At 47.1% G+C, this 21,371-nt stretch overlaps 1 protein-coding gene across 4 annotated transcripts in view; it reads right to left on the bottom strand.

Moving 5' to 3' along the window:
* The window catches only part of ALK (ALK receptor tyrosine kinase), a 405,981-nt gene that overhangs the window by 231,984 nt on the left and 152,626 nt on the right, over positions 1-21,371 (bottom strand). The gene's annotated exons all lie outside the window — the stretch shown is intronic.

Raw genomic sequence — 21,371 nt, 5'->3', positions numbered from 1 at the left:
GTATGGGCACCTTTAGACTATGTTTTGATGTTTTAACCATGTAGTTGCCAATTAATGACCACTGACCATCAAAATTAGGTTGCCATTGGTTATGGCATCCCAGGGTGATTTCACCCATGCAAATACCCAAAATCCCCTCAATAAGGTTTATAGACACTGAAAATCTGACCTCTGTCTCCCCCCCTGTTAGCTTGATACTCCACGACTCTGTGGATATGGGATAACTTTTGATATTGGGAATATTATTTTTATAAAGTTTCAGCAGGAAAAACCTGTGTCACTGTGGTGGTTGATTGTAACTGCTGTGCGGTACTCGGCCAGTGATGGTAGTGTTGTGACGCCAGCGCTAGTCCAGCACACAGGTGTGATGTTGGTAACTGCTTTAGTGTGGCCTGTCTGTAGTGCTCCCCAAATAGTCGGTAACCTGCCGGGTTGTGACAGGTCCCTTGGGCTCTTGTCACGGTAGTCCTGAGTGCCAATTGACCCACCCGGACTATTGGTACCCCCACCCACAGAAAGGGGAGAAATAACCCAAGGTGTGTCGCTAGTGTGTATAGGTGGTGGTGCGTAGGAAAGGATAAATGAGTCCCAGTGATGTAAAAATATAACAGCTTTACTGTGCAGTCTCCTATGAATACAATACACTTTTGTAGAAAATAGATAAATCTTTACACAGACTTCAGTGCTTGAACTCGTTTGTGCTGTGGAGATGCTTGAAGAAGGAGAGTAGAGTAGCGTAGAGGAAAGGAGTTTGTCAAGGGAGTCCTAACTCAGTGTAGCAATGCACTCTACCAGAACTTGAGAGAATACTTGTTGAGTGAGAAGTTACTTGAACCTGTGTATAGACTGTGTCTGACCACCTTCTGCCCTACAATGTCGAGTGATTCGTCCTCCTAGGGTGATACAAGTCCCAGTCATGGTTACCTGGGTGAAGCTATGCTTCCGGGGGTGTCCCATTTAGGGTACGTAGACCTTCTGATAGCTTTGTCCTATCCAGGCTAGTTCCTCTTGTGTATCAGCATACTGCCCTGCACTTTTTAGACTTTAGACACGGCATGGGCTAGGATGTTCCTAGACTCTTCTCCCTTGGTAATGTTTAGTACTGCATAGTAGATCGACTAGAAATACTGAAAGAGCTGAATGTCTCTAGTTGCTCTAACTTTCTCATGGAGCTCATGGATATTAGAGGTAAAGCTGGGTCACCATCGGAGGTCACGTAAAGTCAAAATCATAATCCAGCTAGTGGCACTCAGAAGAAGCAAAGCAGAAGGTAAGAAATCCAGGAGCATAGGAAAGTGGATGACAGTCAGGAGACACAAAGCACCGGCGCCAGCAGCGGATATTATACCGGCAGGAGGCAGGAAGGGCACGGAATGTCAATGATGGATCTGATTGGCCTGGTGTCCTTCAGCAAGAAAAAAAAATTACATTTTCCCCCCATCAAACTTAAGTACTAAACCATAAAAAAAATGTTGGTAGAATTAAATGGCTATGAAAAAATGCAAAAAACTGATGAGGTTGCAATAATTTTTTTTAAAAAATACAACTTGGCGATCAGCTTCCAGCCGTCAATGGAAAATGCAGGGATGAAAAGACAAAAAAAAGTTTGCTCATTACGGCCTGGACCAACCTGGTCATTAAGGGGTTTAATTCATTAGTATTTTGCATTGGAAAAGTCGTTTGCGTTCACCAAAGGCGATACGCATATTTAATGAGCTCACCTGACCTCAGCCTCATGAATATTAATCAGATCTGGTTAATATTCATACACCTGTTTTAAACATTAATACTTTAACACTCTCTTTCTCCATTCTCGTTTGTCATCTCGGTTGATCTCGGGAGATAGGAATCTGTAATTAAAAGGCAGAGAGTTTGTCACGTGTAAGCAGAGTGTGAAGCAGAGCCGAAACAGTACGTTATGCCGTAAAGAGTGTGTCTGAAGCCCTCATTCTATTCGCTCCTTATCTTTAGGGGTTGTAATATAAGTGGACAGGGATGGATGATCCTGCAGGGACTCTTACAATAGGATAGCTCAAAGCAGCACAGAGTATTACAGGGAAGATTCACACTCATCTTGTGGGGGGTAGTATAAAAATAAAAAGGAGAATAACCATGAGTAGTTGATCTCTGTAGCTGGCCATAAGGGGGAGCAATCTATGCTGTGGTACAGGGCCCATCAGACGTTCCCGCAGCACCACGGCCTGGCCATGGCCTTATAGTGGAGGCTTTTAGACCCTATAAATTGTAATATTGCCTGTGTGTTATTTATATATTGTACAGCCCTATTTTTAGATTATTTTGTGTATGAAGGTGTTATTTGGTTAGTGTATGGTCATAGCAGTATATGGTGGTATTATTTAGTAATAGGTCACATCCAAACAATGTATTTTTGCAGTATACAACGCCCGTTCTTTATTGACAGCGATGGATTACATGAAAGTATGTGGAACAATGGTCCTAGTGTTATACACCCTGTATACACTACGACCGTTGTACTCTGATGCTGCACAAAATACTTGACAGGTCTATTTTCTAAAGCCCCTATTAGACGGGAGCGCTCGTTTGCTCCCCGTTCGCTGCCGGCGTTTTTACACGTGTCGACAACAAGTGGGTGAGAGCCGGTGGGCTTCGGGAGGGCTTCCCGGGTGATCGCTGATCGTCCGGACAGCCCATAGCAGATAGCGGCCTGCTGCCACCACTCCTATTCCAGAGAACGACAGCAGCAGATCGCTGCTACAGTATATGAGTCATTTGTCTTTTTACATGTTGAAAGACAAACCACTACAACGAACATGTCGGCTGATCCTTCATCTCAGCTGATCGTTGTGCCCTATTACACAAGATGATTATCGGCCGTAACGGCCCATATCGGCCAGATACGGCCGATAATTGTTTTGTGTAATAGGACCTTAAGGCTGGTTAGTGCCTATAGCTCTATGTAATGAGACATACCCTCGCCCTCCTCTCAGGCCCCCTTCACACGTCCGGAAAATCTGTCCGGATTTCCTATCAGGAAATCCGGACGGATTTCCAGACTCATAGGCTAACATTAGACACGGACACCCTTCCGGATTTTTCCAGAAGGGTGTCCGTTCCGGAAAATAGGACTGGATTTTTAGATCCTGTCCTATTTTCGTCCGGAAATCCGGCACGGACGCCCCCATAGAAGTCTATAGGAGCGCCGAAATCACAGGCATTTTCCTGATGTATATCAGGAAAGTGCCCGCGATTCCGGATTGGTAGAGAGCCAGCCCCGGACCTCAGCACAGGACTGCCTGAGATCCCCCCACCACCCGCCCTGCACTCTGGCCGCCGGCCAATCAGGATTTCCTGACAGTAAAAACTGACACGGACGTGTGAATGGGCCTTAGTCGTGACTTGCAGCTGAAGTGTCCAATTAGAAGAGCTGTCAATCATAGCTGGGAGGAGATGCTGGGGAATTGCTCATTAGAGATTAGGGCACATAAAAAGAAGAGCCCGCCTCCTGGACACTTGCTGTGGTTTAATCCAGGACAACATTTTTTTTTGTGGACAATTCAAGTTGCATGACCTAGACGCTAGTTATCTTCACACTTCTGGGGTTGTCAGTAATGTGACTGCCAGTTGGGATAATCATGGTCATATGTAATAGACAAGATACACACAATGCACCTGCAACATGGCGGCTATTGGACCATGCATCATGTGACCGTGCACTATTAGTCTATGTTTACACAACGTCAAAAATAGAGAAAAGGCGGACGATTTTGCTATTTAAAAAAATGTCAGTTTTTGCTGCGATTTAACTGACTGCAATAGCAATGCACTGAAGTCAATGGGAAGACGGACATCCAATGTACACAGTGTATTGAATAACGAATGTTTTTACAGTGGACGTCAAAATAATGAACATGATCATTATTTTCGGACGTCTTTTGCAAACAGCGGACGTTTTTTATAAGTTGTTCACACACAGTTTTTCTTTTGTCACCGTTCTCTCTCTGTTTTTACTATTAAATTTAATGGACTTTTCAATTAAGTCACACCCAAAGGCCAATTAGTAACCCCAGGGGGAGGCTAGACAGCTAAATAACGTCCGTTATTTTAGACTCAAAATGCCTTATACATAGACATAGCCTTATACTGCATGACTCGGTTGACCACTTTACATGACAGTGATGGACGTGATTTCCTTGATGGAGTACAAGTTCTGTCCTATATTGGATGGCAGAATGAGGCCTCCACCGCTAGCATGTTACGCCTTACATCTCTACGGTCTGGAAACCTTAATATACTAAATGCCACTTAGTAACAAATGATGTTATGATAGACTGGAGCTCGGTTTGTGGTGGGGGAGGGGGGCACTGAATTAATGATGATTATGAGCAGGCGGCTGATTAATGGCCGTCGGGTGGAGTGGACGCCATGACGGATATTGATGTGCGTTATATGGGACATTAATCATTGTGGCTGTTGGATCCATTAGACACATCACACACATGTATTAATACACCTATGAATTATTAAACGCAGACACATATACTGCATATCATAATTATTACACAACAAATACATGATTTCCTTATATTTGTTGACAATAAAAGAGTCAAAGGACAGCACCTCATCCAGCGAGTGTTGGCTGAAGGGCGAGAGAGACAGTGTATGAGTCACAGCCAAGTGTACAGAAGCACGGACAGGCCTTTAACAAAATAAGGCTTGTGCAAAAAAAATTTGTGTACACCAGAGATTTTAATAAATGTTCCCACCATAATACATGTGCAACAGCTACATAATAGTTGTCAGTTAACACTTTGGTTGTTGAGACACTTTATGTTTGCACTTTGCAGTCTGTATCCCATTTACATGCTTCTATGTAATTTATGTATTGTGAACTTTGCTGCCACCTTGTGGTTATCGTGTTTTGTGGCCAGAGCAAGTACATACATTCACCAATTAGACACCCCAGCGAGAGGGAGGTGCCTGCTCAGTCTCCTATCCTTTTCCTAGTTAAAGGGATATTCTGTTGAGAGTAAAGTAGTCACTTACTGTAGTTCAATGTAGTAAGAGTCTGTAGATATTGAGAGTGGAGAGAGACCCAGGGTTACATGGGACCAAAGCCCAGCAGACACCATAGGGTGGCAAGAAGCATCAGTTCTAATCCAAGGGCATTTGTATTCCTTGTCAAGAGGAAGCCAATAAAGGGAAATTGTACAAGTCTTTCACTGTATCCTACCACCTGTTGGCCTTCAGAACAGACATTGTTGTCAAAAAAGCTGAGCGGCCTCCTGCCGCTGCAACGTCACAACCTGCTCAGCCAGTCAGTGACTGCAGGCCGGGTACGCTGCATTACAGCTGCAGGAAGCCAGAGGCAGTGGCGGATTAAATGTACCCTGGGCCCCAGGCTGTCCACCCAACCTGGCCCCCCCCCCCCCCCGCCGGGGTCAATCCTCCCAAACTGCCCACATTATAATCCGCTACTGCCCCCCCCCCACGCTGTCCCCAATAAACACTGCCTGCCTCCCCTTCCTGCTGGCCCCAATAAACATAATGTTTGGTCCCTTGCTGCTGCCCCCAGTAAGCATTGCACCCCACCTCCACTGCCCCCAATAAACATATTGCCACTTGTTCATCCGCTGTTGTCCCTAATAAACTTATTGCCACCTGGTTTCCTACTGTTGCCCCCCCCCAAGGTCACAGCTGCACAGAGGTTGTCAGGAGAGGAGGGGGCTGATCTTATAGGGGAGGTCACAGGGTCACAGCAGCACAGAGGATGTCAGGAGAGGAGGGTGCTAATCTTATAGGGGAGGTCACAGGGTCCCAGCAGCACAGAAGATGTCAGGAGAGGAGGGTGCTAATCCTATAGGAGGGGTCCCAGCAGCACAGAGGATGTCAGGAGAGGAGGGTGCTGATCTATAGGGGAGGTCCGAGCAGCACAGAGGATGTCAGGAGAGGAGGGCGCTGATCTTATAGCTGAGGTCGCAGGGTCCCAGCAGCACAGAGGATGTCAGGAGAGGAGATGGTCCCCCTCATAGATGGTCCCCTTCTGCCCCCCCCCCCCCCTTATAGATGGTCCCCCTCTTCCCTGTGCCCCCCCTTATAGATGGTCCCCCTCTTCCCCCCTTATAGATGGTCTCCCTCTTCCCTATTCCCCCCTTATAGATGGTCCCCCTCTTCCCTCTGCCCCCTTATAGATGGTCCCCCTCATAGATGGTCCTCCTCTGCCCCCCCTTATAGATGGTCCCCCTCTTCCCCCCTTATAGATGGTCCCCCTCATAGATGGTCCCCATCTGCCCCCCCCCCTTATAGATGGTCCCCCTCTGTCCCCCTTATAGATGGTCTCCCTCTTCCCTATTCCCCCCTTATAGATGGTCCCCCTCTTCCCTCTGCCCCCCCGCTTATAGATGGTCCCCCTCATAGATGGTCCCCCCTCTTCCCTCTGCCCCCCCTTATAGATGCCCCCCCCCCCGTGCAGATAACACACTAAGAAACAAAAAACACAAAACAACTCACCTGCCATCCGTTCCCCCTTTGAGCCTCACGCTTCCTGGTCCCCTGGCTGTCCCGCGGCTGCCGGGGGTGTCCCGTCCTATCCCCGGCAGTCTGTGCATCAGAGAGCTCCCTGTGTGCCGGAAGTCAGAGCCACAGGCACACAGGGAGCTCTCCGATGCGCGCGCTGCCAGGGATAGGACGGGACGCCCCCGGCAGCCGTGCATCAGCCGTGCAGTGGCGGATTATAATAATGTGGGCGGCGTGGTATGGGCCTGCTGGGGCACAGGGATGGGTAAGTATACTTTCTTTATTATGTTCACCCCTCTGCCTGCCTGTGATTTCTTATTTTCATGGGGCCTCTCCTTTAAGTAAGCAATAAGTCATTTACAGTACTAGGAAAGCACTCTGCTAGTACTGCAAATTTGCTTATCCCTAATCTGGACCGGCTGTGGTATAACAAGGCCCATCCTACTGTGGTATCCCACCACGGGTGTTACTAGTTTATACACCCCTCGCAAAAGCCTGTACTCTAAGTAAAAGTGGTAATGAAGTTGTACCTAAGTTTTGCCGAAAGATGACGCTAGTATGTATATGTTATGTCTAAGTATTGCACAGCTGTAGGATTTTTGTTGTTTGTGATTTGTACACCAATGAGAGCTCTTTCCTCTTCTCCACCGATCTCTGTTCTCATTCTTCTTTTGCACTCTCTTCTCCACCACTCACAGCAGGTATTAAATACCCTGTAGGAAGATGTCACATGGGGAGAGGAAGTGTAGACTCACTTAGTCAGTCTGGTTCCTGTACAGAGAGGACACAAGCCAGAACGGTCCCTACAGTAGTCAAGTTCGGCCCTGGCTTATGCCAGGTCCCCTGTTAGAGGACAAATCCAGTGTAGTCTAGTCTGGAGTGAGGTAGTGGACAGACGCACATGGAAAACAGACGCTTGTTTCTTAAAAGCAGCACTTCTACTCACTATGCAGTGCTAAACACTCACAGAAAGGATAAAGTTAGAGATCATCCCAGCCCACGCTGAGGTGCAAGACAGTACACTGAAACGAGAGGAGCTGATCCGGATAAAGTTGCTACAAGCCTACGTACGTTACAGTGCAGGTGTAACCAGGTAAACTTGGCCACTCTGCTCAACCCAGGTAACGAGGTCTGGGACTTGTGTCACCCTAGGAGGACGGGTCACCCGACACTGTAGGGCAATAGGTGGTGCAAAGACAAAGGTCGAAACATGGCTACAAGTAAAATTCTATTTCTTTTCAAGTCTTCAGTATTCTATTTCTTCTTCTTCTAAAGCACATTACTACTTGGGTTGGTACTCTTGTGACATCCTCCTCTCCACTTCTCTGTACTTACTCAACTTCTCAGCATGCAACCAAGCCAGCACGACTATACTACCACTCAAGCCTTAAGCACAAGTCTTGTCAGTCAAGTCCAAAGTATATTATCAAGTCTACTGTCTATTATTGTATTAAGCATTCCTGAAGTTAACCCCCCCCCCCCTTCCCCCCAATTCAGAAATCTCTCTTTTTGTGTCCTACAGTATACAGATTATATGGATTCTTCTCTCGGAGTGGTGTTCACTTCCCCATCCCCCACACCTATCCCTCCTCCTAGGATAGCAGGCAGCATGATAAGATAAAAGGCACACGTTATTATAAGCAGCATGGCTAAATGTAAAGGAAATATTCCCAGATCTTTAAGCTGGTTCATTGTGCCATCTTACAATACAATATTTCGCCTGGAATGTGTGCCCTGAAGATTACACATTGGGTCTTGAGCGCCGCCCGGACCCCTGGATGAGGATGTTATTATTGCTGGTTCTCATCTACCTGGGAGATGGATCCCATTGATGTGAAATGAGGTTTCTTATGGTAATGCAGAGCTCTTTGTTCTCATACAGAATCAGAGGAGGGAGAAGCTTTGTCGCTTTCTGAGATACAATGTTTCATCTTCTCTTTTCTTAGGAGTTTCTAATCTGGAGGCTTCTGTAAAATGTGACCTCAGAGGGAAGAACATTAAGTGGCCTCATTCCTCTGACCATAAGAGCCTCAGGTCCGGGCCTCCTCCTCATCTGATTAGGAGGGCGTCAGGGTTAGAGGCCTTCACCTCTCCTCTGTTTCCCTCGCACTGATTGACAAGTGGCCGAGCCCTGTGTGTGGGGAATCCTCAGGCCACAATTATCCTACAAGGGCCAATTTCATTATTACACCCATCTGGGAGAGATCTCAGCAGACGTATGATTATTCAATCAGAGCCGGAGTGTCTAGCGCCATAAGGAGCTGCTGCTACTAAAGATGTCATAGGGAAAAATAGCCTACCCAGCCCCCTATTCCATCTGGTCATATGAAGAGCTTAGTGTTATAGATAAGATAGTGTATATAGAAAGCTTAGTGTATATAGAAAGATAAGTGGCAACTGGAAACCTGGCGACACTTATCTCAAGGGTATGAAAGAATTAAAGGGATTATCCGGTGCTCATACTTTTTTTTTACATCTTGCTGCCATATAAGAAAAGATATTAAACATTATGTACTTAGCTCTCCACGCTCCCCTGGTGTCCTGATGCAGTAGCGTTCCCCGATGTCTGTGGCCGCCCCCGATGTCTGTGACAGCCAGCTCAGCCAATCATTGACTGAGACAGGAAAGCGCCATGGCCAGTCGGCTATCATTCCTCAGCTCTTCTTAGAAGTAATTGGGGCTACAGACAGCGGGGAACACTAGCGACAGCATTGGGACACCAGGGGAGTGCAGAGAGGTAAGTGCAGCTCTGGATGTCCGGTCCCAATTTAAATGGTCACTTTCATCTTAAACAACTTCCCTCCACATGATGGCTGATCTCCAAAGCAGGAGAGGTTTTCTATGGGCATTTGCTACAGCTCTGGACAGTTCCTGTCACAGACAGAGGTGGCAGCAGAGAGCACTGTGTCAGACTGGAAAGAATACATCACTTCATGCAGGACATACAGCAGCTGACAAGTGCTGGAAGACTTAAGATTTTTTTTTTAATAAAAGTAAATTACAAATCTCTGGCATTTTCTGACACCAGTTGATTAGAAAAAAAAATCTTCTCTGGAGTACCCCTTTAATTCTATGGGTGATACGGCCATACCTGTGTCAATGCTTATCCTGGAAAACAGAATAGGATTAGAAGGAAACAAAGAATTTAACCTTTTTTCTATAACAAGCGATAGGGGACAGAGACTTATAAAACTTTCTCTAACTTTACATGATGAAGTATTTCATAATCCGGTATTGTACAATAACAATATCTCTCCTATACCTCATAGAACTCCGCATTAAAAATGGAGTAGCAATATGTATGGAGGAAGCTGCCGCACAGGAGGAGGTGGGCTCAGCGGCTCAGCCATCGCTCAGTGTCTCCCCCACATTCATTGAGTGTGTGAGTGCTGGTGTCAGGTGGAGGCCGGCTGTACCCTGCGCCCATGTCATGCCGAGAATGATGGCCGAGGAGACGCAGATGCACAGAACACATCCAGCCGCCCGCCTGGCAATGTGCAGCTCTAACAGCTGAAAAAAAAATATCAAAAAATCCAATAGAGATGATTTTATGGCGAATCCGTCGTCCCCGGGAAGTCAATTCCAGCAGAACATTACCCACAAACCGCCATTAAATATGTGGGAGTCAGCGCTTTCTGAAAATAGTAAAGATGTTAAAGAGGCGAATGTAGACGAGAAGCTGAGAATGTGTTCAGTGCGGGGGGAGGGGGACGGAGCGAGCTCAGGTTTGGGATGGAGTTTGTCTGTTTTTATGTCAAGCTGATCTATTTAAAGGGATTGTCTGCCCTGGAGCACAAAATGCTGCAAATTCTGCAATTCAATAACTTAATAAAAAAAAAGTAAAAAAAAAATGATTTTACTTTGTATTAGAAAGCTGCAGAGTTAAGGGATTTGGTGTGAATGAACACGGTTGCCGCCACTTCTAGTTTCTCAAACTTTTCCACAGTACTAAATGGCAGATTTATGCTCCATCTTGGTAAGCCCAGGGCTATCTGCTTTCCTGGAGACTGGGAAAGCTGGGTGACAACACAGACCTAGATAACTTGACTACTTGAGGAACTTTACTTGAAATACTTTCTTAAAGTGACAGCAAAGTCTTTGGCACCTGGAATACAGGAGTGGTTTGCGCTTGGGGATGATTGCCAATGATATAAGGAGGCTAGTGATAACTCTAGGTAACTGAATTAAATAGAACAGTCTTTTAGATAGTTGCTTGGACTGATACAGAGGACTAGTGTGGTTTCCCACCAGGGGTGTTGCTACTGGTTACACCCTTTGTAAAAGCCTGTACTTTTTGGGGGACATTTATGAAACATATGCCCGAGGCGTACGCCAGATTCACCCCTTCTCCCTGGCGTACGCTTCCCATACGCCCCGCTCGCCCGATGGACCGGCTGGGGGAGCTTTGGGGGGGGCATGACGAGACAGGGAGGAGACGTAGCCTCTTCCCACGCCTCATTTATCATGATTTACTGCTTGGAAGCAGGTGTAGATTTAGAACGCCGGACGCAGGTTCTGGCGCCTGGCCGGATTCACTAAGAGGTGCGGGAAAAGGGGGCGGGGCCCAATACAAGACCGGCTTACTTGTACACCGGTCTTCATAAATCCCCCCTTTGAGTGTAAGTGGTGATGTAGTAGTACCAGAGTTTCACCACAAGATGTCGTAAGTATGTATACTCAGTTATTGCACAGCTGTAGTACTTAAGTGGTTATTGTTTGTTTGTGTGTCACATGAATCTGTACGCCAATGAGAGTTCTTTCTTCTTCTTACCTATCATCTCTGTATGGTCTTTTGTCTTTGGACTCTGTAGAGGAAGGACACAAGCCAGAACGCTCTCTACAGTGGTCCAGTTGGGCCCTGGCCCCTGCCAGGTCCCCAGTCTAAGTTGTGCAGTCTAGACGCAGACCAGAGCACATGCAGCTACCTACAGTTTTTTCTCAAGCAACCTCACTCAACACTATGAAGTGTTAAACCTTCACTAAAGAGGACAAGTGGTTTATGTATTTATTTATTTATTTATTATTATTAATAATAGTATTATCATTATGTATATGTGTGTGTGTGTATGTATTCTTTTTTTTTTTTTTTGTCTACGTGGTGTCTGTGGGTGGGGGGTGGGTAAAGGGTTAAAGTAGTTGTTGAAGTGTTGGAAGGATCATTAAAGTGGTGTACAGGGAAGGGCAGGGAGGTGTAAAGTCTTTTATGTTGCCTATTGATTATGTATTCCCAATAATGTAACCCGTGGCCGGGTCTCAACCTACCGGGCTCTCCGATTAGTGAGTTAAATGTGGGATAGAACATATGGGCCTGTAATGGTAATAGGAAACGTTTATGTTGGGGGGTGGACCCATGGGGGTCTGCAATGATCCAACAGGGTGTTCAAAGTTCCCAATGTAGTGTAGAAGAAAGATATATGGTACCCATGCCTCATTGATTGAATAAAATTGGGGGAGAAAGGTTGGTTGGAAGTGGCCACGGGTAAGAATGATGTAATATTATTACATTGTGGAGTAATATATGATGATGGCACTTATGGTGATGATTTAAATATTCTAGGAGGATAACATAAGGAACTATGGGGAGGTACTGACCCTTCTTGATCATTTGTTCTTTTCTACTAGTGTTTGAAAGATATATGTGATTTTTTATATATGTCTTTTATGTTCTCTTTTCTTTTCTAATGAACACTTTGTACGTCTATGCTATAGGAAAAATAAAAAGTAATAAAAAGAAAAAAAAGAGGACAAGTCAGGGATCATCCTAACCCACGCCGTGGACAACGAGAGACACAGTGCAGGACAGTATCCATAAAGAAAGTAAAGTAACTGATTCATATAGAGCAAAGTTGCTAGAAGCCTATGAACTCTATCTCGCAGCGCAGGTGTTGGGCTTGTCTGGGGCTTGTATCACCATCTAGGACAGGTCACTCGACACTAGTGGGCAATAGGTGGTGTAAAGATCAAAGAGTCAAAAGACAGGCCCAAGTATTCTCTCTCTTCTCAAGTATTCTTCTATTTCTACCTCCGAAGTTAAAGTGACTGTACCACCAGGCCCAGGCTGAAGCACCCGAGGCGGGCCGACCCACCCTTAGTGGGAGGAAACCCCCGCCCCTCTATGATAGGAGTTACTTCATGTAGGGGCTGGGGTTTCCTCCCACAAAGGGTGGGTTGGCCCGCCTCCAGTGCTTCAGCCTGGGCCTGGTGGTACACTCACTTTAAGGCAGAGCACAGTACTACTTGGGATGGGACTCGACATCCTCCTCTCTGCTCTTCTGATCCTTTCTTCTACTTCTTAGCACACAGCTCAGTCAGCACGACTGTACCACTGTTTCTACTCTCAATGCAGAACTGGTTCCTAAAGTATTAAGTGTCTTATTAAGTGTAAAGTATTTTATCAAGGCAAAGCTGTATGATCTACTGCCTACCTCAAGTATCTTCAGAGTAAATAAGATTTTATTTATGCTAAATAGACTCTGTGATTGACACAGTACACACACACTCATAGGGTCATCTCCCCTTTCTATGGGTGGCAGTACAAATAGGTCGGGTGGGTCACTATTCCACTCTGGACCACCGTGATAAGTACCCAAGGGACATTGCAACAGCGCGGCAGGTGACTGACCACAAGGGAACAAGGTATAGCCAGCCCCTTAAAATAAAAGCAGGTGTGCCACCATACCTGTGTGCCCAACCGGCACTTGCATCACAACATAACATCACTGGGAACGGCTATATCTCGGCCAACCACCATAGAACTGGCGTCACACCTAACCATCTGGCAACTGACCGCCGGCCGTACCACCTCCACACCGGGGGTGTCCACTACACTTGGGGGCTATCGAGGGGACCTTTCCTGGAAGTACAGAACTTTGTCAGGGGACTGTGGAGGCTTTACCGAGAAGAGGGTGAGGAAAATTTTGGGCAACTCATTCAGTGACATATAATGCTGCAGGTGATTACTTCCTGTAACACATATGATGCTGCAGGTTATTACTCCTACAAGACATTTGATACATGCAGGTTATTACTCCCCTAGGATATATGATGCTGCATGTTATTACTCCTCCTGTAGGAAATGTGATGCTGCAGGTTATTACTCCTCTAGGACATATGACGTTGCAGGTGATTACTTTCTCTACCACATATGATGCTGCAGGTTATTACTTCACCTAGGAGATAAGATACATGCAGGTTATTACTCCCCCTAGGAATTATGCTGCTGCAGGTTATTACTCCTCTGGGACATATGATGCTGCAGGTTATTACTCCTCTGGGACATATGATGCTGCAGGTTATTACTCCTCTAGGACATATGATGCTGCTGCAGGTGATTACTTCCATTAACACATATGATGCTGCAGGTTATTACTCCCCCTAGGACTTATGCTGCTTCAGGTTATTACTCCTCCTAGGACATATGCATACTTCCTAAGTGTCCCTCTTTTGGAAGGACAGTCCCTACTTTTGACCCACGTCCCTCTGTCCCTCTTTGCCCCTTACATGTCCCTCTTTTCATCTAGGAATTAGATTTGCATTAATAAACTTTTTATGTTGCTCTAGAAAGTGTCTGGTTTCCCAAACATATTATTCCATCATGTGGTGCAAGTTGGATCCTAAAAAATGTTATATTCAGATGAATCATGTGACATTATGGCCCCTGTCACACATCATATCACACATGCAGTTCATATGGCCGCATACACACATCTGTAGGTGTTACCGATCCATTTAGGGGAAATGATCCGTGTTAGAAAAAAATGATTAAAGGGAATGTGTCGCAAAGTTAAAAAATTTTTGGAAAGTGTTGAAACTGAATTTGTTATTTTTTTTTGTTAATTTATATGTGGTTAACATTTTTTTTACATCTAAAGAAATTTGAAAAATTAACAATCTAATTGTCCATATTTCCCAGTGATGACCACCAGGGGGAGCTCCACCAGGAAACTGCTGGTAAAAGCAGCCTGAAAGCCGGCTGCTGAAAAAAAGAGGCAGTCTCTGCTCAACTGCTGTGACATCATCACCTCCCTCCTCTTTTCACAGGGGAAACAAAGAGGGGAAAGGTGCTATTATGTGTACTGCTGGGCAGCGCCATTTTGTTGTTGTCTGCACAGCAGTACACATATACAAGTGTGTCCCTAGCCTTTCATAATAAACCTCAACTGCTGCAGAACCTCCTAATACACCTCAACCTGCTGCAGAACCTCAGACAGCTCGCCTGCTCACACTCATCTCCCAAACTTCTCACCGCCCATCCCCCGCATGCACATAGTATTGTTGTTACACTTATACAGACAGCTCATGTCATACATTACACATGTAGAGGGTATGTAATACAGGAGAGTACAGGCTATTGCTCTCTGGTGTCAGCAGTGTCACACGTTACATGGGTAGAGGAGGTGTGTATGTGTGTGTGTGTGTGTATATATATATATATATATATATATATATATATACTTTCCTGTATGTGTGTGTATATATATATAGATATATATATATATATATATATATATATATACACACACCTCTGTGTAACGTGTGACACTGCTGACACCAGAGAGCAATAGCCTGTACTTTCCTGTATGTGTGTGTGTGTGTGTATATATATATACACAGAGGTGTGTGTATATATATATATACACAGAGGTGTGTGTATATATATATACACACGGGTAGAGGAGATGTGTGTGTGTGTGTGTGTGTGTGTGTGTGTGTATATATATAGGGTTTAATAGTAACTTGGTTTAAGAGCGTTTTGGTTTAAGAGCTCACAGTTTTTAAAAATTGTGACTTGGTTTAAGAGCATTGCTTTGGTTTAAGAGCTCCCTGTGCTGGGGGGGAGGGGGGGAGGGGCATGGTCTGCATAGCGGGGTCTACAGCACTGTACTCCAACCCAGGAAGTCTCCCTCACCTTCCAAATCATAGCTGATCCACTCCAGGCTGGGGCTTACATCAGGGGACAGGACTGTGGAGGTAATCTCTCCATAGCTGTAACCCCTCTCTCCCCGGACAGAGAGTGCTGCATGTATGTACCCACATATATACCCTGCTCATTCCTTCATGCTCCCTGCAGTCTCTGTCAGTCCTTGTGTTTTCCATCCTCTCTATTACTGTACAGTAACTTATAATATCACATATTCTGCTGTTACTGAATGTTTGTTTCATTAGATTTACCTGTTATTCAGAAATCATTATTTTTGGGGTGTGGAACCAATTGTCTGCATTTCTATGATTTCTTATGGGAAATTTTGCTTTGGTTTAAGAGCGGATTTGGATTACAAGCACGGTCCGGGAACGAATTATGCTCGTAATCCAAGGCACCACTGTATGTGTGTGTATATATATATATATATATATACACACACATACACACCTCCTCTACCCATGTAACGTGTGACACTGCTGACACCAGAGAGCAATAGCCTGTACTTTCCTGTATGTGTGTGTGTATATCCTCTGTGTAACGTGTGACACTGCTGACACCAGAGAGCAATAGCCTGTACTTTCCTGTGTGTGTATGTGTATACATACACACACACAGGAAAGTACAGCCTATTGCTCCCTGGTGTCAGCAGTGTCACACGTTACACAGAGGTGTGTATATATATATATATATACTTTCCTGTATGTGTGTGTGTATATATATATATATATATATATATATATATATATATATATATATATATATATATACACACACCTCTGTGTAACGTGTGACACTGCTGACACCAGGGAGCAATAGGCTGTACTTTCCTGTATGTGTGTATGTATACACATACACACACAGGAAAGTACAGGCTATTGCTCTCTGGTGTCAGCAGTGTCACACGTTACACAGAGGATATACACACACACACACACACATACAGGAAAGTACAGGCTATTGCTCTCTGGTGTCAGCAGTGTCACACGTTACATGGGTAGAGGAGGTGTGTATGTGTGTGTGTATATCCTCTGTGTAACGTGTGACACTGCTGACACCAGGGAGCAATAGGCTGTACTTTCCTGTGTGTGTGTATGTGTGTATGTATACACATACACACACAGGAAAGTACAGGCTATTGCTCTCTGGTGTCAGCAGTGTCACACGTTACACAGAGGATATACACACACATACAGGAAAGTACAGGCTATTGCTCTCTGGTGTCAGCAGTGTCACACGTTACACAGAGGATATACACACACACATACAGGAAAGTACAGGCTATTGCTCTCTGGTGTCAGCAGTGTCACACGTTACATGGGTAGAGGAGGTGTGTATGTGTGTGTGTATATATATATATACATACACACCTCCTCTACCCATATAACGTGTGACACTGCTGACACCAGAGAGCAATAGCCTGTACTTTCCTGTATGTGTGTGTGTGTGTATATATATATATATATATATATATACACACACACACACCTCTGTGTAACGTGTGACACTGCTGACACCAGAGAGCAATAGCCTGTACTCTCCTCTGTGTGTATATATAATATATATATATATATACACACACAGAGGAGAGTACAGGCTATTGCTGTGACAGGGGGGAGAGAGGCAGAGGTGACAGGGGGGAGAGAGGCTGGGATGACAGGGGGGAGAGAGGCTGGGGTGACAGAGGCTGGGGTGACAGGGGGGAGAGAGGCTGGGGAGACGGGGGGGGGAGAGAGGCTGGGGTGACAGGGGGGAGAGAGGCTGGGGTGACAGGGGGGAGAGAGGCTGGGGTGACAGGGGGGAGAGAGGCTGGGGAGACGGGGGGAGAGAGGCTGGGGAGACGGGGGGAGAGGCTGGGGTGACAGGGGGGAGAGAGGCTTGGGTGACAGGGGGGAGAGAGGCTGGGGAGACGGGGGGGGGGGAGAGAGGCTGGGGTGACAGGGGGGAGAGAGGCTGGGGTGACAGGGGGGAGAGAGGCTGGGGTGACAGGGGGGAGAGAGGCTGGGGTGACAGGGGGGAGAGAGGCTGGGGTGACAGGGGGGGAGAGAGGCTGGGGTGACAGGGGGGGAGAGAGGCTGGGGTGACAAGGGGGGAGAGAGGCTGGGGTGACAGGGGGGGAGAGAGGCTGGGGTGACAGGGGGGAGAGAGGCTGGGGTAACAGGGGGGGAGAGAGGCTGGGGTGACAGGAGAGAGGCTGGGGTGACAGGGGGGGAGAGGCTGGGGTGACAGGGGGGGAGAGAGGCTGGGGTGACAGGAGAGAGGCTGGGGTGACAGGGGGGGAGAGAGGCTGGGGTGACAGGGGGGGAGAGAGGCTGGGGTGACAGGGGGGGAGAGAGGCTGGGGTGACAGGAGAGAGGCTGGGGTGACAGGGGGGGAGAGAGGCTGGGGTGACAGGGGGGGAGAGAGGCTGGGGTGACAGGGGGGGAGAGAGGCTGGGGTAACAGGGGGGGAGAGAGGCTGGGGTGACAGGAGAGAGGCTGGGGTGACAGGGGGGGAGAGAGGCTGGGGTGACAGGGGAGGGAGAGGCTGGGGTGACAGGAGAAGCTGATGTGGAGGGAGAAGGGAGGCTGGGATGACAGGGGAGGAGAGAGGCTGGAGGAGGCTGTAGTGACAGGGGAGAAGCTTACGTGGGGCACAGGGAGGAGGCGCAGTAGAGGCAGGCTGGTTCCCCGCAGTACAGTGGATGCGGTGAGCTTTCGGCACGGACAGGCTGTAATACACCGGCCCGGAAGCTCACAGCTGCTGCCCCTCGGTTACCGGACTTCTCTCCTGCTCTGCAGCGTCGCGTTGTCACGTGGTCGCCGAGCAGGAGAGAAGTCCGGGCACTGAGGGGCAGCAGCTGTGAGCTTCCGGGCCGGTGTATTACAGCCTGTCCGTGCCGAAAGCTCACCGCATCCCCGTAACTGTACTGGGGGGACCGTCCTATCCAGCCCACCCCTGGCTGGTCTGCTGGAAGGTTAGTGGGAGCGGTCCGCGGGCCAGTCCGACACTGTTTGGGGAGGCTGGGGAGGGGAGAGAGCTGCACAGAGCTCTCCTGTCTACTCTCTGTGCGGTTTCTCTCCTCCCCCGTTCTCGTTCCTGGGACTTCAAAAAAATGGCGCCGACACCCCGCCCCAGTTAATTCAGCTGTGTACTGCACATGTCTATGCACATGCGCAGTACACAGCGACGGAGCCTCCAGTTTAAGTGAACCAGACGGACTCCGTCGGTTCACTCTAATGTTATGGAGGTGCCGTATAGTGTCTGTGTGTGTGTCGTGAAATGACGTCACACACAGACACTATTAAAATGGCAGCCCCCTGTGCATACATTCATTTGATTAAAAGACACTCAAGCCCTATGCAAAAAAAAAAAAAAAAAAAATGCAAAACACCTATTTTTTCTTATTACCTTTTATTAAAAAATTTTCAAAAATGTGACACTGTCCCTTTAAGCCGTTGTGCGTCTGTGTCACCTATATGACAGCGGGTCCCTGCAAATGTGGACAGTTACTAAAACACATTGGTAATCCTGTCCACAGTTGAGGGTCCATATTCACAGACAGGGTTACTGATATGTGAATGGGACCTAATGATGCATCCACACATACAGGATCTGCTGCAGATATCAATGTAACTAAATGCATCAATCTGCAGCAGATCCTGTATGTGTGATTGCATTGAATTAAAAAGTCTAGAAATGTCTATAAGATTTTCCTAGACCAAACCACACGTGTCCCTCTTTGGCCATTCAAAAAGATGGGATGTATGCATATGATACATGCAGGTTATTACTCCCCTAAGGACATATGACACATGCAGGTTATTACTCCCCTTAGGACATATGATACATGCAGGTTATTACTCCCCTTAGGACATATGATACATGCAGGTTATTACTCCCCTAAGGACATATGATACATGCAGGTTATTACTCCCCCTAGGACATATGATACATGCAGGTTATTACTCCCCTTAGGACATATGATACATGCAGGTTATTACTCCCCTTAGCATACCTCCCAACCGTCCCGGATTTCGCGGGACAGTCCCGTTTTCTCGGTTCTGTCCCGCGGTCCCGGAACGGCCCCCCGTGTCCCGCATTATATGTGGCCCCACCGAAAAAAACAATAAATCAGTAACTCACCTGTCCGCCGATCCCAGCAGCTCCTGTCCCGGCAGAGCGCGCACTCCCGTCATCCTCCGGGGCAGGCAGCGGGTGACAGAGACACTGACTGTGCCGGAAGTGACCTGCCGCCTCAATCATGAATCACTTCCGGCTCAGTCAGTGACTCTGTACCCTGCTGCCCGCCCCGGAGGATGACGGTAGTGCGCGCTCTGCCGGGAGAGGAGCTGCTGGGACCGGCGGACAGGTGAGTTACTGGTTTATTGTTTTTTCCGCTGGGGCCACACTAATGGGGGGAATTGGCTACTATATGGGGGGATTGGATAATATGTGGGGCACTATATGGGGGATTGGCTACTATGTGGGGCATATATGGGGGCATTGGCTACTATGTGGGGCATATTTGGGGGCATTGGCTACTATGTGGGGCATATATGGGGGATTGGCTACTATGTGGGGCATATATGGGGGATTGGCTACTATGTGGGGCATATATGGGGGCATTGGCTACTATGTGGGGCACTATATGGGGGCATTGGCTACTATGTGGGGCACTATATGGGGGATTGGATAATATGTGGGGCACTATATGGGGGATTGGCTACTATGTGGGGCACTATATAGGGATTGGCTACTATGTGGGCACTATATGGGGGCATTGGCTACTACGTGGGGCACTATATGGGGGCATAGGCTACTATGTGGGGCACTATGTGGGGGATTGGTTTCTATGTGGGGCACTATGTAGGGGATTGGACACTATGTGGGGCACTATGTGGGGGATTGGATTCTATGTGGGGCACTATGTGGGGGATTGGGCACTATGTGGGGGATTGGGCACTATGTGGGGGATTGGATACTATGTTGGTCACTATATGGGGGCATTGGATACTATGTGGGGCACTATAATGTGGGATTGGATACTATATAGGGCATTTTTGGTGGGATTGGATACTGTATAGGGCACTATTCAGTCAGCAGCATGTGGTGACTGTAGGGGAGTGGCTATGGAGGGTTGCTATGGGGGCGTGGCTATGGAGGGTTGATATGGGGGCGTGGCTATGGAGGGTCGCTATGGGGGCGTGGCTATTGGGACCGCAGCGCACATGTCCCTCTTTGCTCTTTGCAAAAGTTGGGAGGTATGCCCTTAGGACATATGATACATGCAGGTTATTAGTCCCCTTAGGACATATGATACATGCAGGTTATTACTCCCCTTAGGACATATGATACATGCAGGTTATTACTCCCCCTAGGACATATGATACATGCAGGTTATTACTCCCCCTAGGACATATGATACATGCAGGTTATTACTCCCCCTAGGACATATGATACATGCAGGTTATTACTCCCCCTAGGACATATGATACATGCAGGTTATTACTCCCCCTAGTACATATGCTGCTTCAGGTTATTACTCCCCCTATGACAAATGATACATGCAGGTTATTACTCCCCCTAGGATATATGATACATGCAGGTTATTACTCCCCCTAGAACATATGATGCTGCAGATTATTACTCCTCCTAGGACATATGATACTGCAAGAGATTACAACTCTGTAGGACATATGATGCTGCAGGTTATTACTCCCCTAGAACATATGATGCTGCAGGTTATTACTCCCCTAGGACGTATGATGCTGCAGCGTATTACTCCCCTAGGACATATAATACATGCAGGTTATACCTCCCCTAGGACATATGATGCTGCAGGTCATTATTCCCCCTAGAACTTCCCTGTGGCCTGCTCCCCCAGGAAATAAACATAGATCATCTGCATAAAGAGCCAAAGAGGCGTGGCCGCTGCTCTGAAGTGCCCCAGACTGTAATGACTCTCAAATTTCGT

The sequence above is a fragment of the Dendropsophus ebraccatus genome, chromosome 15 (genome assembly GCF_027789765.1).
Source record: "Dendropsophus ebraccatus isolate aDenEbr1 chromosome 15, aDenEbr1.pat, whole genome shotgun sequence".
NCBI classification, from domain to species: Eukaryota; Metazoa; Chordata; class Amphibia; order Anura; family Hylidae; genus Dendropsophus; species Dendropsophus ebraccatus.
This window is presented reverse-complemented; position numbering and strand designations above follow the sequence as displayed.